This window comes from Hylobates moloch, unplaced genomic scaffold (genome assembly GCF_009828535.3).
Source record: "Hylobates moloch isolate HMO894 unplaced genomic scaffold, HMol_V3 SCAFFOLD_8, whole genome shotgun sequence".
Lineage (NCBI taxonomy): Eukaryota > Metazoa > Chordata > Mammalia > Primates > Hylobatidae > Hylobates > Hylobates moloch.
This window is the reverse complement of record NW_026652283.1, coordinates 58,510,911-58,530,047: the sequence shown is the minus strand read 5'-3', so window position 1 is coordinate 58,530,047 and position 19,137 is coordinate 58,510,911. Positions and strand designations below refer to the sequence as shown.

At 44.4% G+C, this 19,137-nt stretch overlaps 1 long non-coding RNA gene across 2 annotated transcripts; it reads left to right on the top strand.

Annotated features, from left to right (window-relative positions):
* Positions 1-4,288: 4,288 nt before the first annotated feature.
* LOC131384130 (uncharacterized) lies at positions 4,289-19,086 on the top strand. 2 transcript variants are annotated; one of them, XR_009214688.1, is made up of 3 exons: positions 4,289-4,438; positions 6,848-6,959; positions 17,247-19,086. It is a non-coding gene; the product is annotated as an uncharacterized LOC131384130 (long non-coding RNA). The 2 variants fall into 2 exon arrangements; XR_009214687.1 differs by lacking the exon at positions 4,289-4,438 and adding an exon at positions 4,547-4,667.
* The last annotated feature ends 51 nt before the right edge of the window (positions 19,087-19,137 follow it).

Sequence of the window (19,137 nt, the reverse complement as noted above, 5' to 3'; positions counted from 1 at the left end):
CCCTGCTGTTTACGGTATTTTTTATGGCAGCTCTAGCAGACTAATCTGCTCTCTGTGTTTGTTTATTTACCTTCTGAGGTTTACCACCATCTCACATAGTATGTATTGTACTAGTTTATTTCATTTATTTGTTTTCTTCATCCACTATTGTATAGAGTCTGTGAGGACAGATATTTTTGTCTCTTTTGTCGTCTGCTATTTCACCAGTGCATAGAAGAATGCCTGGAGTGTATTTGTTGAATGAACAAATGAATTCATGTCTGTAGCTTCAATTGTGGTATCTTATTGATATTATGAAATATTAAGGACCACCTACATAATTTGTGGGGGCCCAGTGCAAAATAAAAATGTGGGAGTTTCTTGCTCAAAAACTTCAAGTGCTGACAACAAAGTGTTAAATCACACATGGGACCTTTCTAGCATAAGGCCCTCTGTGGCTGTACAGGTCACAAGCTAGCCATGTATGTGATCCCCAGGTATATCTGGCTTGGGCCACTCCTTTGAATTTTAGTCCTACACATGCAGCTGCCAGTCTCTTTTGCCTGGATATCTGAAGTCATCTCTAGCTGATGCTCCAAATGGAGTTCCTGTTTTTGGCTCTCACCCAGTGTCTCTTCCTTAGCTGGGCAGCCACCACCTACCCAGTCAGGCTGTCCAGAGTTCTATACACCATCCTTATAACTTCCTCATCCATGTTTGGTTCTGTCTATTTAATTCCTAAATATCCCTTGAGGATATATATTTTCCCGCTCTACTAAAACCACCTGAGTCCAACTTATCCTAATTTCTCATCTGAACCATTCCTGATTTCCCCCCAAATCCTGTGTACCTCTTCACCATTTACACAATAGCCACAGCCAACTCTCTTAAATGCAAACATGATCATCTCACTCTCCTGCTTGGGCACCTCCGATGGCTTCCCACCACTCTTTTTGTTTGTTTGTTTGTTTGAGATGGAGTCTCACTTTGTCGTCAGGCTGGAATGCAGTGGCGCAATCTCAGCTCACTGCAACCTTCGCCTCCCGGGTTCAAGCGATTCCTGTGCCTCAGCCTCCTGAGTAGCTGGGATTACAGGTGTGTGCCACCATGCCCGGCTAATTTTTGTGTTTTAGTACGGACAGGATTTCACCATGTTGGCCAGGATGGTCTCAATCTTCTGACCTCATGATCCGCCTGCCTCGGCCTCCCAAAGTGCTTGGATTACAGGTGTGAGCCATCGTGCCCAGCCCCACCACTCTTATAATCAATGAAGATTCAAGCGTGGCTTGCAGGGCCCTGTCTGATTAGGTCCTGCTGTCCTTCCCAGCTGCACCTATGTTACCCATCCCCACCTGTCTGTGCTCTAGCCACTCTGGTTCTTCATCATGGCCTGCTCCCCATCTTCACTTGGAAAGGCAGTTATTCTTTATACCTTTTTACAGATAAGGACACTGAGCTTCAAAGTGACAAAATGACTTACCCCAGGGAACACTACCAGTAAGAGGCAGAGTGTGTTCTGGAACCTTTATCGAATGAATGAATGCATGCATGCATGAATGAACAAGTGAATTATGCAGTAAACAAAGGCCCTAGGTCAGGAGTACTTAGGTGGCTCAGTGGAGATGCATTGAAGGACATGATTACCTGTTAGACCCTGCCAGGGCTCTCTTCTGCAGTGTGTGCCTTACTATGTGTGAGGAGGTGCTGTCTTGCTTTCAGTGTGTAAATATCATGCCTTGATGGGGAAACTGCAGCAGAGAGGCCCTGCTGCCCCAGCACATCTGTTGCAGCCCACACAATACCTCCAGAGTGAGAGCAACAAACTCAACGAACTGCAAAGTTGTTTGTACCACCTGGGTGCAAGCAGGAGTGAGTGTGAATGTGATAGTTTCTGTTCCTTTTCTTTTTATAGGTTAGGAGCTGGGAGAGGTGAATGATTCTCAAGGTGGCTATGAGCCTTTTGCTCTTTTATATTGCCAGGCAGAATCAGGGCTAGGATGTGACAGGCTGTTCCCCCAATCCCAGGCCTGCAGGGTGAGGCTGGGGGACAGAGAGTTCCCAGTTCCCAGCTCACAGTCAGTGGGGTGGAGTGCGGGACCTTCTCTGATAGCCCACACTTCTGTCAGTGGGAAGTTTTGGATTTGTTCTAAGGGGCAGAAGCAGACATTCCTTCCTATGTGGGGCTATTGTGCAAAGTTTGGGGACAAAGCCAGGTGGAGAAATGTGGGTATTTAGAATAATGGCTGCCTTTTCAAATGAAAACTCTTTAAACATTTGTTTCACGTCTATGTAGAACTGGGGCTAAGACTGTAGTTACAAGGGGGATATGAGGAAGGTGCTGATGGCAGTGCTCTGCCTCTCTGTCCCTTGGGTCTCAGGCAGCCCACTCAACACAACAGAAATCCACAATCCTTAGGAGCCACTCAAAAGTCCCCTCCTAGAAGTTATCATCTATACTATTAAAGCATGCCCTTTGCTGGGCTAACTCGAGAACCCAGAAGGCCTCTCAACCAGCGGCATGGTCTCCTGGGAAGAGTTTTGAAAGATACAAGGGCTCTTAGTGAGGTGCCCTCAACCCACACATCTGAAGGATTGCCATTAACTACCTCTTTGTAATGGCTGCTGAGGGCCTGGGGCAGCACAGGTGGTGGAGGAATGGACCAGAACCTGACTGTCCTTAGCCTGTGGCTCTGAAACATACTGGGCTGGCTTTTGCTCACAGCCTGGTCTTCTTTACCATTCTTCCCCAGCAGAGTCATCGTGGGGCTGGCCTCAGATGTGGAGGTTTTGTCCCACTCCTGCGTCCTCTGCTCCCTTTGGCTCCAACCCCACCCTTGTCCTCTTTCTGCTCTCAGGTGTCTACCAGCTGACCCTTGATAGCAGGTTGATGCTCTTATTTTGCCCAGAGCATTTCTTTAAGGCAATAAGTTGTTTTGGAGAACCAGGTGAGTGAAATTTCAGGCCATAACACTGTTACGAAGATAATAAGGCTGCTTTTCAACACCGTTTTAACTTCTACCAAGTTAACACATTCTCAGTTGTAAGAACATCTACTGTAAAACATTTTTCTGCCCATTTTATAGTTTGCCCTTCACAATAGTCTGTGAAGTAGGAAGGACATTATTCTTAATCCCATTTTACAGATAAGGACACTAAGCTCCTGAGTGACAAAAGGACTTATCCTAGGGCACTCTACCAGTAAGAGGCAGACAGAGGTTGACTACTGATATGGTTTGACTCTGTATCTGCACCCAAATCTTACCTTGAATCGTAATCCTCATCATCCTCATGTGACAAGGGCAGAACCAGGTGGAGGTAATTGGATCATGGGGGCAGTCTCCCTCGTGCTGTTTTTGTGATAGTGAGTGAGTTCTCACAAGATCAGATGGTTTTATGTCTAGCATTTCCTTTGCTTTCACTCACTCTGTCCTTCCGCCCTGTGAAGAAGGTGCTTGCTTCTCCTTTGCCTTCCATCATGATCGTAAGTTTCCTGAGGCCTCCCTAGCAATGCGGAACTGAGTCAATTAAACCTCTTTCCTTTATAAATTAGCCAGTCTCAGGTATTTCCTCATAGCAGTGTGAGAACAAACTTATACAACTATATAGGTCTTTTGACGTCAAATACAATGTTCTTTCCTCTGCTCCTCAGATAATCTTAATTCCTTTCTTTCTTTCTTTTCCTTTCTTTCTCTTTCTTTCCTTCCTTCTTTTCCTTCCTTCCTTCCTTCCTTTTTTCTTCTTTTCTTTCTTTCTTTCTCTTTCTTCCCTCTGTGGCCCAGGCTGGAGTAAACTCGGCTGGCTGCAGACTCCCTGCGTCCGGCTCCCGTGATTCTCCTGCCCTGGCGTGTGCGCTGCCTGGGATTGCCGCTGCGCGCCACCACCCCTCTCTGATTTTTCTCCTTCGGCTGGAGGCGCGCTTTCGCCATGTCGGCCACGCTGGTCTCCAGCTCCTGACCTCCAGTGCTCTGCCCGCCTCGGCCTCTTGAGGTGCTGGGACTGCAGACGGAGGCTCGCTCATTCGGTGCTCGGTGTTGCCGGGGCTGGAGTGCAGTGGCGTGGTCTTGGCTCGCTGCAGCCTCCGCCTCCCAGCCGCCTGCCTTGGCCTCCCAGGGTGCTGGGATTGCAGCCTCTGTCCGGCAGCCGCCCCCTCTGAGAGGTGGGGATCGTCTCTGCCTGGCCGCCCATCGTCTGGGTTATGAGGAGCTCCTCTGCCCGGCCGCCCCGTCTGGGAGGTGAGGAGCGCCTCTGCCCAGCCGCCACCCCGTCTAGGAAGTGAGGGACGTCTCTGCCTGGCCGCCCCGTCTGGGAAGTGAGGAGCCCCTCTGTGCGGCCGCCCCGTCTGGGAAGTGAGGAGCCCCTCTGTGCGGCCGCCCCGTCTGGGAAGTGAGGAGCACCTCTGCCTGGCCACCCATCGTCTGGGATGTGAGGAGCGCCTCTGCCCAGCCGCCCCGTCTGGGAAGTGAGGAGCACCTCTGCCTGGCCGCCCCGTCTGGGAGGTCTACCACAGAGGCCGGAAGCAATGTGGGGGCTGGATGTGGTAGCTCACGCCTGTAGCCTCAGTACTCTGGGAGGCTGAGGTGGGTTGATCACTTGAGGCTAGGAGCTCGAGACCAGCCTAGCCAACATGGCGAAACATATGAAAAATACAACTGTCAAACCAACCAACGAACCAAGTGACAACAAAACAGGTCTACCCTGGAGTCATACTCTAATTTTTTCTATTTTCCTCCCTTTCTGATCCTTTATCCCACTTTCTTTTTCTTCCTCTTCCTTTTCCTTCTTTGTCAAATAGAGGATTGAGTTATTATCATTGATCCATACAAAGTCCCTCTCTCATTTATTTTCTTTAATTCCCACCCCCCATTTCTATTCCCCGTCTTCCCATGTGCAACCTTCCTAATATGTTCGATATGCATCTTTTTGTTCATATGTACTTTTAGAAAATGTTTATTTTTTGTGTGCAAAAAAAAAAATTAAAAAAAAAAAGTCTGGATTGAATGTGTATCAGCTGCACATTCAATAGTTTATCTAATTTGTAGGTTTATTAATGCTACCAGTTCTGGATGATTCCTGCTGATTACCGGGTAATATCTAAATCATATAAAAAACAAAACAAGCATATATTTATAAATAATGTAAAAAATGAATGAAAGGCGAGGAAGAAACATTTATTGAGTGCCTACTATCTATCCTAGTAAGACTTCTCATAAACAGATTTTAATAGGAATGGTTTCATATAACTATTTAATCCAAAACATGTCATCTTATAAAATTGGGACATTATTTTCTAAGTCAAAACTTTCTATTTCAGCTAATACAGACCAGAAATAGAAATTTTAAGGGCCAAATGTCATTGGTAAATTTTTATAGTATTCTAGCTTCTATAATGTTCTAGCTTAGTAAACATCAATTAAAAAAATCAAAGATGTAAAATGTTTAGGGAAAGTAATGAAGATGCAATTATTGCCAAATCAGCTAATATTAAATTAGCAATCCTATACAATACAGTAACCCCTATTTATCTGCGGTTTCACTTCCTATGGCTGCAGTTACCTGCAGTCAACTGTAGTTTGAAAATATTACATGGAAAATTTCAGAAATAAACAATTCATAAGTTTTAGATTGTAAAAAAAAAGATAATCTTAATATTTGCTCTTCTTGAATATTTTATGGATCTGTCCTAAATTTTACAGTACTAAAAGCTGTTAATTGAGTTTCTTTCATAGATGGAAGATACGGTTGATTCAATTCAGTTTACATCAATTCTATACTGAGTACAAACAGAGTTCTGGGCTAAATACTGGAAATAGAAATGGAAAGCCAAGCCTCTTGCCTTAAAGAGGTCACAGATGATGGGAATTCTCTTCTCACCGATGCCTTCCCAATCACTTCCCAATCCTCTCCAGCCCTTTGGAAAGAAAATAAACCCGTTACTCTGCCAAGCTGGAGGTCTTTCCTCCTCAGAGTGTTTTTGTCTTGGAAGAGAAATAAATGGTTCTGCAAATCTGGTAGTGGGTTGCAGCCAGGCTCTAATAGGAGAGACCTGTTTGGAGATGCTTCACTGGCTTTCGATCTGGAAGAAGACCCTGTGATAAACAGGATCATGATGGAGAGCAGCATACCTCCTTTAGCACCAAGAGGTGAACTTCGAATTGTCCTTCTTTGCTGTCAGCTCTGTGGTAAGGTCCACCCTTGCAGGAAGGGACCTTATCAGAGTTTCTTGAGAGACTGAACTGATTTGTCTGTCTGGCCAAGAGAAGTAGACATGAGGACCGTTGATGCCAGTCACATTCACATGTTGACCCGATCCCAGGTGACCTTCACAACTAACATACCATTACAGAGACCTACTGTGGTGAGTACATTTGTTTAAAACCAAACTGGACCATGTAGCCCAACAGTCATGGCCAGGACAATTGCAAAGAAAAATCAGCATTGAAACATCTCTGAAAAAGCTAGAAGTGAACATCTGCCCCCACCCTCCCTGCCCCTGGTCTCTTCCTTTCTGTGTACTGGATTTCTTATCTGGGAGGATGAATTGGGTAAAGGGGTTTAGCTGAGGGTGTTTTCCTCTGCCACAAGCTGAGACTACAGCTGGTTAGCCCTTTGCTTTCCCTAACATCATGGAACACTCACATTCTCCTGGGGAGCTTGGGTGGTGATACTGCCCTTCTTTGCTCTGTTGACTGCAATCCTGGACCTGAATATCATTCTTAGGTAGAACTGTGGCACAAAATCTTCTCTTCCTTCTATCTTTAGTGCCTAATTACCCTGTATTTCTTTTTTCTTAAGAAACCTTTAGGACATATGAGATTGTGAGGTATTTGGGGATCTTAAATAATCAATACCATTTATTATTGTCCATCAGGTGAAGCAATAGAGCCAAAGGCCTAATTTACAAGTGACTCTTGGTTTGAAATCTAATTGATTCCTGGGGAGCCATGACAAATTGAACCACTGTAAGACAACTCTCATTTTCTGTTAAGTGTCATTTTATCAATTCCACTTTCTACCTTGGAATCTAATCTCATACCACGAAAATACCCAGAGTAATTCCGACAGAATGAAACTAAAATAAAACACAGATATAAGCTTTTCAAACATTTATAAACTATATAAAGACAAATTCAATAGAAAAACTATAACAATGTTCCATTTGGGCGATTCTTTTGTCTTTTGGGCTGAAATGAACCAGCCTGAAGCTTTTTGAAATGTTGCTTCCATGAAGTCTGGATTGAAGTTATCTCTTCTTTCTGTGATAAATCTCCCTGTAACAGTGGCTGTCAACTGAGGGTGATTTTTTTTTTCCCCTAGAGGACATTTGGCAATGTCTGGAGACATTTTTGGTTGTTACAACATGGTGGGAGGTGGGGGTCCTACTGGAATTTAGTGGGTAAAAGCACAGGGCAGGGCCCTACAACAAAGAATTATCTGACCAAAATGTCATAGTACTGCTGTATTGAAACACTGCTTTGTAGTGTGGACATTTCAAACTGACTTAACATTCAGGTCATTTCGTTGAAAGATAAAACCAGATTTATGTGAGTATGTCTCAGTTTCTTTAAATGGTACTGGATGGGGGTTAGGGGAGGATAGGAGAGCAAGCCCGTTCCACATTGACTTCCTTAATCATCTCTTGCTTTTCCAAGTCAATAAGTCAGCTGGGTTACCTTTAATTGCAACCCAGGTTGTTATTGTTGTTGCCAATTGTTTCAGTGTAGCTTTGGTTGTAAATACAAGCTTTGGTTATTACTTTGTGGTTTTTATTTGTGGGGGGAGAAATCATAAACAGTGAGTGGGCTCACAAATCAAGCCAGGTATTACCTGCATGCAGGCCTAATATATGCATTCCTCATAGTTTTCATTGTTTGTCTTGGATCTTTAAATTTCCTGTACAGCTAGCATACTGAATTTTCATAATTGCTACTGCATTTCTTATAATTTACACATATTTGCCAGAAACCTCTGAAGAGCTTGTTGTTTGTCATGAAGAGCACAGCTGTGAATGAATGCCTAGCAGTGATCTCTGATGATAACAATTTTTATTTAAAGCATTAAAGGGCATCAACATCTAAAAGTTGATCCATACCTTCCACTGGCCCCTGGCCCCTGCCCCCGGGGAAAATTCTACAGTAATCAGTTTTTTTTTTTTTTTAGAAGGTTCTGTCAACTTTTTGGATCCAAGATGCTCCTTAATTGCCACTTTTCTTAGTGTTAGAAGTGTTTGAAATGTGTCTGAGTTTTAAAAAAATATTGTCAGTGTTGAAATGACAACGCTCATCTAATTAACTGAGTTTTTTCACTGTATATCTCTTTCCATTTTCTCATGAACACATAAACGTAAGTTTGGAAATTTTACTTTATTCTATTTTAAAAACTTTGAAGCAAGGAGCCTTACATATGTATGAAATATCTGAATTAGAGAGTAGGGAGTTCGGTAAAAACTGGTGGAAAAGGAAAGAGTCAAAAAGAATAAATGTCTGGCCTTCGGGCCATGGATTGCTGAATCTCTTTCTAGAGAATGACTTCCCCACCAGCAGGAACGTCTCTGGGAAAGGAACCACGTCTGGTGTGTTTACTGCCCTGCAACTGTGTGATGGTTTATTTTATGTGTCAACTTGACTGCACCACAGGATGCCCCGATTAAACATTATTTCTGGGTGTGTCTGCAAAGGTGTTTTTGGATGAGATTGGCATTTGAACTGGAGCACTGAGTAAAGTAGATTGCTCTGCCTAATGTGAGTGGGCATCGTCCAATCCATTGAGGACCTGAATAGAACAAAAAGGCTGAGGATAGAGGAATTTGCCTTTTGTTTTCTTTCTGCCCACCTATTAAGCTGAAATGTTGTTCTTCTTTAATGATTTGAGTGGGATTTACAACAGTGGCTTCTCTAATTCTCAGGCCCTTGGAATTGGACTGAATTGTACGACCAGGTTTCTTGAGTCTGTGGCTTGCAGACAGCAGACTGTGGGACTTCTTAGTCTCCATAATCACATAAGCCATTTCCTCATAAGTCTCTCTCTCTCTCTGTCTCTCTCTCTCACACACACACACACACACACGCAAACATAATGTAAATCTCCTATTGGTTCTGTTTCTCTGGAGAATCCTGACTAATACAAACTGGTATTAAAGTTTCAATAAAAGAATTTTTTTTTAACTGGGAAAAAAGAGAGAGAGAGACAGAGAGAGACCAAATCTCTTTCGGGAGAAGCAGAGGGTGTGCAGGCCTTTCATCTTTTTGTATATCCAGAATCAGTATTGGATCTGGTATAAAGTAGGTACTTATTGAATGTGGATGGTGAGATGAGTGAAGAGGAGCAAGAGACTCATTTATGTGTAGCTTTACGAGTCCAACACATACTCTTTTTATAATTATTTGAAAGCCCGGGCAATGGGGAATATTGTACATGTCACATGAGTGGAAAGATACAGGCCCAAAGGGCCCTAATTTGTGGTGATGTCTTATTGCTGACTGGCAAAGGGGTCACTGCTAAAGCACACGTCCCCAGGGACACTGGGGGTATTATGGGCAAGAAGATGCTACTGGGTAATTGCACTGATTACTAATGTTGCTAATATTTCTCTTGCTTAATAATCCACTTTTAATATTACCCCTGGCAGTTCTTTGTTCCCATAACACAACAATAATTAAATCTGTGTTCAGATGGTTGTAACTGCACCCAGAGGTCTTAAGCAATGGGTGAATTATACTCATTTAAGTTAGAACATAATGCTAGCATTCAGCAACCCCGGGAATAAATACTAATTACTAAAGTTCCTTTAAGTTTCACTGTTTCACGTTAGTTTCCTTTTCATTTTCAAGACAACGTACAGGACAAGATTCAAATGACAGGTTTTTATCTCAATATTACAGCAGTCACTCCTCCAGTCCCATAATCCTGAGCTATAGGTTTCCAGAATGGCTTATTTAAAACAGGACCAGGAAATGTGGCTGTTTTTAAAGGGCCACCTTGGTCTGACATTCCAGATTTTTTTTTTTTTTTTTAGGAAATGAGGAGAAAAAGAGGAAATGTGGCACAGGGCAAGGGCTAGGAAAGGTGCCTCGCCTGCTCTGTTTGCGAGGGTGCCTTCTATGGTAGATGGCCATGTGGCTGGAGTTTTGTCCCTGTTTTACACATGGCGCCAGGGGTGTGAAGAAGCCTGCTGGTGTCAAGCCTTTTTAAAAATTTATTTCCAGGATTGGGACTCTGTTCCTTCTTTAAAGCACTCATTATTTCTCCCTTTTAACATGGAAGGTGGAGAAAGGTCTCTCCTTTGTGGTCTTGGGTCTTCACAATGCCAAGTCTGTTCCTGGCTCTGTGATTGAACTTCAAGCAAACATGAGTACTAAACCACACCTGGCCCCGTTCCAGCAGGCTCTGCTGTTTCGTGCCCCTGACCCTGGTTCATGAGGCTCCCACCTCTTTTTTTTCCCTTGGATAATTTCTGTTGCCATACGACCTCCCCCGGACAGGCTCCTAATATCCCCCTGCCCACTCCAGCATGGGAGAGCACGTCTGGGTTTGCGGTGCTTACCCTACACCGTTACTCAGTTATCTCTGCTCTTCCTGACTGCCTGTGCTCCTGGAACTGGACTGGAAGAAGCTCCCCTCATGACTCTCTTTTTGGGGCTGTTCTCTGACTGGGGTCTTAATGTAACCCAGAGGTGAGAGTTGATCTTATATTATGCACTGGGTCCATTTTTAAGGGACAGAAAGGGAAAAGGTTTTTCCAAGTGACCAAGGCTGAGAGGCAGTGGCTAATGGTGCATTAGCTGGAGCTGCTCCCAGGCAGAGCAACAGAACCTGGCAGTGGAGGAGCTGACTGAGTGGAGGGCAGGCTGGCTCAGCATGCCGGGCCTGTCAAATGTTCTCCGGCAGTACCCACAGATGGCACTAGAGCCTTGGGGATCAGACCACCCCTGGGCACTTCGCAGGGTTGAGGGAGCCAGGAGACGAGGCTGGAAGGAGGTGGGCAGTGAGTCACCGTCTCCGTGGCTGATCAAGGACTCAAAACTGTACAAAAGGCCTGTCTGGTAATGCTAGGGCAGCAGAGACCACCACCCATTGGTGACCTTTTCTGATAGTAAAAGTAAAGGGTGAGATGAAATTGGTATTTTTACCTGAAAAGGCTGTTAAAGGTTAAAATGACAAAATAAAATTCAGAGGGTTTGGAGGATTTGGTGTTTATGATTTCTCAACGTGGGTGGAAGGTAGGGAAGAAAGAGAAAGGAAGAGAGAGAGAAAGATGCAAAGTGAGAGAAAGACGCAAAGAGAGGAGAGAAGCAGGAGAGTAGAAGAGAGGAGAGAAGGAGGGAAGAATGAGGAGGGGGGCTGAGATATTTAGGATATAATGAGAGAACAGAAACAGGGCAGACAAGGGGCATAGATGGGGGAGCAGGGCCATGGGGGAGAACAGTCCACCCAAAGGGTGATGCGGAGAAGATGGGCTGGCAGAAGCGGGCCGGAAACGTTAAGGAGAGGAGGCCCAGAGAAAAGAAGGCAGGCCCATCTTTAAGACAGACATGCCCCCAGTGCCCCTAGGACTCAGAAGACACGCATCTTTCTTTCAGGATCTTTTATTAACGTATAGAAAATGTGTTTAAAAAAGGAACTATACAGAGGCTAAAAGCAACCAGGACTAAAAATACTAGTTAACAATGGTTAACAAGCAGAGATTCCAGTCTTTGAGCTACAGTGCCATGAAAGGATCAGGGAAGTTGGTTTTTCCTCTCCCTTCCTCTGTACATTTTTATTTTTATTTTAGCTTATTAAAGTGTGCATCGTCTGAGGAGTATGCACTCCATTTTCTTTTTTTTTCTTCCTTCCAGTCTTTCTTTTAAGTAAGCGCTTTTTCAAGCTCATTGTAGCTACAAAGTCAGTAAATTGGTCTTTGTTATTTTTACCTGAAAAGGCTGTTAAAGGTTAAAATGACAAACTCAAATTCAGAGGGACTGGAGGATTTGGTGTTTGTGATTTCTCAGAACAACAATCTAGAGACCACCAGGGTGGGTTTCAGCTGCTCGGAGCCCCAGTTAATGACCCCCTCAGTGTCACAGTGATTTGCTTAGGGTACCTGGGCATCCCCATGGGTCTGGGGAGTATTCGAGGTTGGAATCATTAGATGTGTGTGTTTGTGCATGTGCACCTGGGTATGTGTGCATGCATGTGTGCGTGTGTGTGTGTGTGTGTGAATGATTGGAAGGAGGAGCCTGTGTGTTAACCAGAATAGACTCACATAGATTCTAAACCTTGAGTCTGTGGGACCGTTGTGTGAGTCTGCCCCTCCGCAGTTGGTAAAGGAGCACTTAGTTGGCCGACATTTTTGCAGGAATTGAAGTGTCTGTTGCATCTAATGCACAGGTGTCACTGCTGCCCAAGAATCCCCACACTGGAATGGAACCAGTGTTCTGGGGTTCTTTCTTGGGGAGAGCTATTCCTTTATATATAAACATCATTCAATTAAAGGGAAGGGGTTTATGTCTGGAGTTTTGGCCTGGCAGCTAAAAATACCAGGTCGCCAAGTACTGATTTCCTTCTAAATTCCCCAAAGTAGCAAAGAAAGCTGAGATTGTAGCCAACTGTCTTCTGATGCCTTCCCACCCACTAGGGATGTGGGGCAGGTAAAGAGTGAGGAAAAGAAACCAAGGGGATAAGTAAAATGAATGTATCTCCTGCCTTCTAGCCTCATTTCCCAAATATTTCCACTGACGTACTCCCGCAGGGGACTGTGAAGGTGTTTGTACCCTGGGAGTCTGGAAGGAGGTAGCCTAAATCAGTCTACAACCTGCTGGTGTTAGCCTAAAAATTTATAGGATATCTGCATTTGTGCTATCCATACTGGTTTGAATACACTAATAATATAATCTTTTCTTCTCAAATTCTGGAGTGAAATTGCCGCTCTGAGAACATGTGCCATGTTTATTCTGTGGCTTCTCCTTCCTCAATCCTGGCTACACTGCCTGCTCCAGCTTGAAAGAAATGACTTTGGATATCCCACTCTTCTAATGTTGGGATGTTCCCAAAAGAGTGAGGTGGGGGGTATTGGGTTTGTGTTCTGGTTCTTATCTTCCCCTTCTCATTCTGTTGGGGACCCTCTTCCTCATCTACCAAATTTAAAAAGAAAGAAAAGGACCCCATGATGATGAGATTGAGGGTCCCCTGGAGTACATGGCAAAAATAATGCAAGAATTTCCTTTTCTTAAAAGTCAGAGGAAGTGGCATCAAAGCCCCTTTGTAAGAATATTAGTAAAATCCAAGATGGTGGTCACTCGGTTAAATAAATATAAACAGCAGCCTCATGAAGTGGAAAAATCAAGGGCTTCAAAATTAGACAAAGTTTCAGATTATGGCTCTATTTAGTAGCTGTGTGACTTTGAGCATGTTACTTAACCTTCTTGACCCTCCATTCCCTCTTCTATAAAATGGTTAAACCTGACTTAAAGTTTATGGTGAGGATTTAGTAAAGTAATGTATGTAAAGCCCTTTGCACAGTATCTGGTAAATAGTAGGTATGCAATAAATGCTATTTATCTTAGTCTTCATTTGGGGAGAATCAAATTAAAAAGCTTATACGAGACCTGAACTCAGCTATTACTAATTGCCTGTGTGAATGTGAGCAAATTGCCTAAACTTTCTTGCCCTTGGTTTCCTTGAGAGGAAATAAAATGAGAGGATCATATTAGATGATCTTGAGTCCCGTCCAGCTCTGAAAGTGTATTTCCAACATTTGCCTGTTGGAGGCAGTGTTGAGCACATTAGTGCTCAGTGTCAGGATATTAAAGAGCAACACAGGGTCTCCCTGGGGGCTGCTAAACCAGTGATGGGAAGAATATAATAGTCCATGCATTCACTTACTGACAGTGCATCTGGACTGAAACCCTTTCTTGTGACCTAGGTGTTCTAGACCTGTTGGGTGTATGGCTTGCTTCTCAGGGAAGATGTTTGCACCACCTGACCTGAATCCACGGTGCCAATGAGTGAGTGCCAGTACCCAGGAGAGCTGGCTTCATAATAATAATAGAGTTAAATGTTTCTGAACTGGAACTTTAGCATTAGCCTGGCTTCATGGCCCAGACAATAAGGAGCTGTTTTATGAAGTTATCAGAGGGGGCCGAGTGTCTCTGAGGGATAAGAGCTGTGTTATTTGGATGCACTGCAAGAGCCTTATTAAGCTTGAGGAAGGAGGGAGGATTTCCCGTTTGGAGAAAATGCAACACTGTCCAAAGACTGTGAGGTTTGCCAAGGACATTTGGACAATGAAGTGCTGCAGGTGCAATGAAGTCATGTTTCAGGCAACGATTGACCTTAAAAAAATAAACAGAATGCTGGAGATGACAAATCAGGCTTGTGACTACTGGTGACGCAAAAGTGAGATCCAGGCAGAACTGGTTGAGCAAACAAAGAAAGTCCTTCTGCTTCTGGTTTTCGGTGCAGTGACAGGCCTCGGTGCCTTAGTTTCTCCTCAAGTTAAGTGGGTGAATGGCAGAAGCTCTGGTGGGAGGCTGGAGGCCAGAACGTGAGAAGCCAATGCTGCTTCCTCACCCATGGCTGTTCTGCCTGGCCTCTGCATTTTAGTGTGGCGCCACCGGTAGAAGCCTTGTTTTGAATCTCCATTGATCCATCAGCTTCTTAATTTTATATTTTTCTTCTTTCCACCTGTTTCTCAAAGCTTGACGAATGTAGAACTGGCATAAACAAATCCAGAGTGGATACAATTAGAAAGAACCAGAGACATTTTTTCAAATTGGACCTGAATCTACACCAATACATCATCTTAAAGCATATAGGAGTTACTTTCCCTGCTTGCTTTTGAAAGTTTTCATTTGGTCTGTGAGTTCTCATCTGGACTGGTAGTGTCCAAATGCCCCAGTATTGTTGAAGAAAGCTTTATCACATATGTGTAGGATTGGGTTATGGAAGAAGCAAAGGTTTGAGGAGGCATTCAGCTAAACATCTTCAGGAATGTGGTCAAAGAGAGGCTATAGGCACAACCCCAGGGGCCAGCCTGTAACTCAGCTTTCTTTAGCGGATAGACCCTCTCTGTCATGGTAACCTGGATGAAAGCAGACCATCAGGGAAGTGAGGCAGAGCTGAGTATGCAGCTCCTGGCATCTGGGTGGGAGGCAGACTCCCAGACTTCACACATCTGCCCCATTCCTCTGAGGTCCTGAGACTCCTCCTGCAGCCATGGCAAGTTTGAAGCAAGTGAAAACAAATTATCCCAACTTCTTTGGGATTATTGAAACGGAACTGAATTTTGAATCTTTCAGAGGTTTCTTAATAAAAATTTAAGAGTGGACAGTGAGATGCAAGCAAGGTGGAAAGTGTCCCCCAACCCCATGCCCTACCTCCTTGGAAGAAAAGACATGGAACTAAGAAATTAGATTGAATAGTATTCTGGTGATAAGAAAGCAAGCAGTAGAATACCGTATATCCTGGGCATGTGACCCCACCTTTCCTGAAATTCTGAGTGGAGGTTACAAAAAAGAAAAAGAAAAAATGTTTTCATGTCCCAAGGGTATTTGCAAATCCAGGTCACCAGCTAATCTATTTCAACACCCATAGTTTGGTGTATCTAGTGTTCTTGCACATTCCGTCTTTCTCCGGAGGAAAGGACAAAGAGGAACTCATAAACTCTTTCCCAACTGATGCTTTTACAAGACCTGTTTGAAAAGATTCCACAATGACTTTTTGTCCCTTAATCTACAGCTCTGCTCTGGGACTGGATTTGAAAAGTAAAAATGTGATTAGGATTGTTTGGTTTGGCATTGAGCTCATTGGCAACCATGGTTATTTAGGTCTGGCTTTGAAATATCAGGGTGCTGGTTGGTTCTCAGGTGGAAGGAAGCGGGGCGTGAGGAGCCCTACCACTTTATGAGTAGTAGAGGGGGAAGTTGGTAGGTGAGGGACAGGTGGCTTCAAATATTTGTAGATGTTTGCTCGGCATTTCCTTGCTGCCATATGTTGTTGTTGTTCTTTTACAAATCAATCTCCCATACAAATCAGCTGGCCGGTTTTCCTGAGTCCTGGTTTGGCTCTCCTGGAAACCTGGGGACGTGGCCTTTCTCAACCCCACCGACGTTTCACACAGGGTTTCAGGAGGTGACTGCCACCTTGTGGCCACACTTAGCAAGTCCCCCTCCACCAGTTCACTGTGGTCCCAAGGCCAGCAGTTTTCCACAGACTTGTCATTCTTGCCACCTCTTCTACACCTGACCCCTTCACCTTCCAGAAATAACCCTGGTGAATGTGCGTCTGACATGTTGGAAACTATCTTTTATGTTGGGGAAATGCAAAAAAGGGAAACTGCCTGGACCTTGGGTCTAGACAGTGAATCTATTGCAGTCGTTGGTGGTGGTTTTGGTTTTGGGTATTAGTACGTATCCTGATGTGTCTGCAGTTAAACAGCCTCTGAGAAGGGTCTACCTCGATTCCTTTTGAGTCCCTTTAGGGAAACTTGTGTGCATAGGGTGGGTGCTTTGCGAGTATTGCTTACTGGATCTACCTTTGGGAAATGCAGTTGTGCTTGGAGGAGCAGGATAAGCAGGAATCAGTGAGGAAAGTTAAGAGCGTTGAGTCAAGTTGACCATAGACCTTGGGATGAGAGTGGGGCACAGTGTTTTTTAAACGTGGTGAAAACTCATGAGAAAATCACCCTATTAAATAAAAGGAATCTATAAATCCTCTTACAGAGGGTTGAATAAGCTGATCTTTGAAGTCTCCTTTTTGCTTCAAAATAAAGCTATGCAATGCTGCTGGTACTATTTATAAAATGTTCCATAGTGTAGAATGGTTTCAATAAAAGGAAGATTTTGGTTTCCACTGATGTTTCTTGACTTTTACCTGAATTGTCAACACATAATCTTTTTCCATTTCAACTTCCTTGATGAAGTGGGCTGTGCTGGCACCACCCAGCTACCTGGTCTCTATTTTTATGGACAAAAAGAGTTCAGCCTCTCACTCGGCATGATCTTTTCTGCAGTATTTTCGTGTGTGTGTGTGTGTGTGTGTGTGTGTGTGTGTTTTACTTATGACTCCTGAATCAATCTCTCTCTTTTCTTTCCCTCTCTCCCTCCCTTCCTTCCTTCCTTCCTTCCTTCTTTCCTCATGAAACAGGGAGTCTAGTGAATTTTCATTACCTAATTGTGCTGTCTCACCATGCCAATTTCTACTCAGGTTTTCAGATCACAGATTAGGATCGTTGACTGTCAAAACTGAAAGGGAAATTAGAACTCATTCTAGTCTAATCTCTCATCTGACAGATAAAGAAACTGTGGCCCAGAGAGGTGAAACAACCCAGCCGATGTCACGTAGCTAAGATGACAGCTGTTGGCCTGTATCTCAGCCCTCAAGTTTCCCATTCAATGTGCTTCCTACTATTCATTGTTGCCCGGCCTCTAGGTAAGTCTTCTGTAATTTACATGCTTGTTGAAAGGGTCTGTTTCTGTTTTTTCCTCCTCCAAGTTTGTTGAAGCCCATGGTGAACTGAGAAATGGAAGTGGTGCCTAGGTTTTTCAGGGTATGCCTGTCACATCCACACTGCAGCAGTGGACAAAGCCTAGAAGCCTGCGGCAAGGAGAGTGCCTCCAGTCAACAGTGGCTGGCTGCATCCCCATGAGGTCCAAGGCATGATGGTCAGCCCAAGGGACTGTTCATCCTGGTTCTCAAAGCTTGGTAAGAGTGAGGATGTTTCCATTAATTGCCAGCACTCAGGCTCATCCAGTAACTGGTTGGCAAAGGTACACACTGCCCTGGTCAGACAAACATAGGCACTACAGAAAATGGTGCTGGGCCTCGAGGAATGAGAGAGGAAAGGGAGAAGACAGCTCAGGGAACTGGGCATGGATTTGGGCAGATGTTGCGGGGATGGTTGCTGATATTTGATTTGGAGGAGAAATTGAAAGGTCATGGCTTCTAAAGCCTCTAGCTTTCTTGGGCTTAAGAATCAAATCGTGCTAGTGAAGACAGTGCATCTCATAAAATGGGAAGTAGGCCCACAGTTATCACCTATTCACCTTTGGATATCTGGATGTAATTTCCTTTGGCTGTTGTCATTTTTCCTTTCCAAGGCAGAATAGTAAAAGAAGATGGAAAGGCTTCTCATGATCTCACCTCATTAAGAAGGTCATTCCTGTTTCCCATAGGACCAAAAAAGAAAAAAAAATTCAACCTCTTTCCAGGATTATCAGTCAGGGGTATAGCTCTCTGGGCATATACCTTCTTCTTCTGACTCTTATGAAGCCACCTATACTAAGGAGGGCTTAGGTGAAGATGGATATGAGGCCTTCGGTTTGCAATTCAGAAGAAAACAATCTGTGACAAATAGGACCAGAAATGGAGAAAACAGGGCTAGGGAAGATCTGTGTTTCCCATGGAAACTATAATCTCTATGGCAGTGCCCTGATTTTGACTTCTTCAGTCCTTTCCTCAATGCCTGACCCAAAAGTGCTAAAAACTACAACCATCTCCCCTTCCTACCTTTGCAGAAAGTGACTGTCTGTCTGACCTGAGGGTGGGGGCAGTGGCTGATGACTCACAGGCACATAGCCACTGTGCCACCCAGGGCCAGGAGCAGGCAATGCCTTGGGAACTAGATTCCAAAATGCTGGTTGGGCTTGTGAGGCTCTGGGGTCTAAGACAGGATGGGATTAGGCAAAAGGCTCCATCAGGGCCAGAAAAGAGCCACTGTTCTTGAAAGGTAACAGGACATGTGGCTGGTATAGTAAGAGTGTCAGAAGATGAGAATCTTTGGCCCATTATAAAGGACTTGGGGCTGGATGAAGTGGCTGTAGCCTGTAATCCCAGCATTTTGGGAGGCTGAGGTGGGAGGATTGTTCAAGGCCAGGAGTTTGTGACCAGCCTGGGCAACATAGTGAGACCCCCATCTCTACAAAAAAAAAAAAGAAAAATCAACCAAGTATGGTGGCTCATGCCTGTAGTCCCAGCTACTCAAGAGGCTGAGATGAGAGGATCACTCAAGCTCAGGAAGTCGAGGCTGTAGTGAGCTGAGATTGCACCACTGCACTCCAGCCTGAGCAAGAGTAAGATACAGTCAAGAAAGAAAGAAGGGAGGGAAGGAGGGAAGGCAGGAAAGAAGGAAGGGAGGAAGGAAGGGAGGAAGGAAGGAAGGAAGGAAGGAAGGAAGGAAGGAAG